Source organism: Moschus berezovskii, chromosome 10, assembly GCF_049115385.1.
Source record: "Moschus berezovskii isolate FMDL1 chromosome 10, NW_MosBer_1.0, whole genome shotgun sequence".
Taxonomy (NCBI): domain Eukaryota; kingdom Metazoa; phylum Chordata; class Mammalia; order Artiodactyla; family Moschidae; genus Moschus; species Moschus berezovskii.
This window is the reverse complement of record NC_142469.1, coordinates 79,060,567-79,063,634: the sequence shown is the minus strand read 5'-3', so window position 1 is coordinate 79,063,634 and position 3,068 is coordinate 79,060,567.

Here is a 3,068-nt window from a genome sequence, read left to right as displayed (position 1 = left end):
AAGTAGGAAAGATAAACAAAGCAACAGACCCCTGGGTTGTACACACTGACAAGATTGCAGGCCCCGGGATTAGAATGTTTTATCCCCATATCCAGTGTCTCCCAGAAGGACATCTAGTAGGAGGAAAGAGGAAGCGTGAGGTTAGGAACTTAGAAAGATTGGGCAGATAGTCAAAGCATCGGAGAGATGAGGCAGCCTGTAACTCATTAGTTGAGCATCTCCCAGGGGCCCCTGCAAACATCCTACAGCCGGCAAAGGAAACAGAAATCTTCTGACAGCCGAGGCTGGTGTTATACCTGCACCCTCTCCAGGTCAGGGTGTTGCTTGCACAAGGTGTGTTGGGGAGAGTCCAGGACCTGCTGCAAGTTTAAAAGCCTCACGTCCATGTTTGCTAAACTGAAGACATGGTGAAAAATATCACGGCCATGACTGCTTGCATGCAAGAGGCAGAGTGACAATGGTAAGAGAGAAAAAAAAGCATTGTGACATTTCAAATGTCATTTGAAATGGATCAGACAAGTAAGTAACTGCTTAGCAGACACAGGGTACATGAGGTCTGTGGCTGAGAAAAGCCCTTTGTTTTTGGTGATGAATGTACTGAAAAATCCTAAGGATTTTGTGCTTATATTTACTCCCAGGGTAAAGATCCTAAGGATAAATATCATTCTGTTAGTGAAAGATGGGTTGGTTTGACATTGCTCCTTCCATCCACTGAGAAATCATTTACTAATCTATAGCTGTATTTGTTAGGAAATAGCACACTGTGCTTCTGAGAATTCACTGGACACATCTGATACCCAGACTCTCTTACATCAGCAGAATAATGGAGGGTTTGTTCTGGAAGGGCCCTCCAAGTCATCTCACCCACTGGTCTTCAATCCCAGCAGATACAATGCATCTTTGGCTTATAAATATTTTCTCCCAGTCTTCCCAGGTGAGGCCAGTGGTAAAGAACCCACCTGTCAATGCAGGAGATATAAGAAACACAGGTTTGATCTCTGGATCAGGAAGATCTCCTGGAGAAGGGAATGGCAACCCACTCCAGTGTTCTTGCCTGGAGAATCCCATGGACAGAGGAGTCTGACTGGTTACAGTCCATAGCGTCACATAAACCATCCTCTTTACTAGCTGAAATAAAATTCACAGATAGTTTGTCACCTGTATACATCACTTCAAACCTTTAATAAATGCCCTGACTATAATAACAAGGAAGAGAAGAAAAAGTAATTTGTAATAAGATAAGGAACCTTTCAAAATATGACAACTTACGTGTAATTACACCAGAAGGTACTGTGAAGTAATCTGAGTTTACCCCTACTGAGAATGAATGAGTTTGAGCTTAAATGAAGATAATATTCAAATACATATTGTCAACACCTTACTTTATATTGGCATTTTGAAACGTGGGCTCAATAATTACATTCTTATAAATACTTAGGCTCATCATGAAGATGATTTTATTGGTAATTCAAGCACTTCAAGAGTGTAACATCTAGGGAAAGCAACTATATTAATATTTAATTTACATACTTTAGATTTTCAAACAGAACAGAATTGGTTTCTAGGCTCAGATAATAACAAATAGGTTATTCCCCTGTGTCTGGGGGATATTTGAAAACTGTGTGGACATTTTCTGGTGGGACTGTTCCATATATCACAGAATATCAGACATTTTTGGTGGAGTCCATTAGATACCAGTATTACTCTCCTTTCCTAAATCTTTCATTGTTTCTTCATAATTTCCAAACATTTCTGCAGCAAGGTGTTGAGAACTATTTTTTCTATTCTAGTCTTCTCTTTCTACAGATTTAAAAATTGAGGTCCTTAGAGATTAAATCTTTCATTCAGTGTTACATGACTAGTTGGTGCCAGAAGAGTAACAACTCATCCTACTCATGGACTGATGGCTCCTTAATCTAATTAGTTTCAAAGTTTCTGTGAAATCTTTGTAATGGCTCTAATAGGCCCTGGCTCCATCCTGCTTTTATCTTATATCTTGTAGTCTTCCTCTTGATCCCAACTTGTATATTTGCTATTTTCAAAATACTTTGTCCATTTGCCATTTTGGTCTTTCACTATTTTCAAAATACTTGGTCCATATGCCATTTTCATATAGTCTTTCACATTCCCTGGGCTTCCGGGGTGGTTCAGATGGTAAAGAATTTGCCTTCAATGCAAGAGACCTGGGTTCGATCTGTGGGTCTGGAAGATCCCCTGGAGAAGGAAATGGTAACCCATTCCAGTATTCTTGCCTGGGAAATCCCATGGACAGAGGACCCTGGCAGGCTAAAGTCCATGGAGTTGCAAAAGAGTTGGACATGACTGAGCAACTAACACACATTTTCACATTTCCCATGCTCAGAGATTCCTCTCTGATCATCTCTTTATCAAATGTACACTGCTCCATAAAGACTTTGATCACATCCAAAGCTGAAATTATCTCTCCATCTCACTACATTTTATGAAGTCTTTGTCCAGTTCTTGTCCTCATCACTCGTTGGTTTGCAGTATTTTAAGAGTGTTTCTACCTAGTAAACAACTAGATGACATAGCCTAAGGCTCATGCCTCTTTGTGTTCTGCCTACTCTTGGTCACAGCTCCATAATGAAGAGTAGGTACTAAGAGTTGGTTCTCAGTTTTTTTCTTTTTGAAATTTTAATTGGAGGATAATTACCTAGTAGTGTGTTAATTTCTGCTGTACAACAACATGAATCAACCATATGTACACGTATATCCCCTCCCTCTTGAGCCTCCCACCCACACTCCCACCCCACTTCTCTAGGTCATTGAAGATGGCCGGCTGGGCTCCCTGTGTTATATAGCAGCTTCCCACTAGCTATTTTACACATGGTAGTATATATATATGTCATTGCTTCTCTCTCAATTCATTCTACACTGGTGAATGAACCTAAAGCCTGTTATACGGAGTGAAATAAGTCAGAAAGAGAAAGACAAATATCATATATTAATGCATATATACAGAATCTAGAAAAAAATGGTACTGATGAACCTATTTTCAAGGCAGGGATAGAGATGCAGACGTAGAGAATAAACTCATGGACACAGCA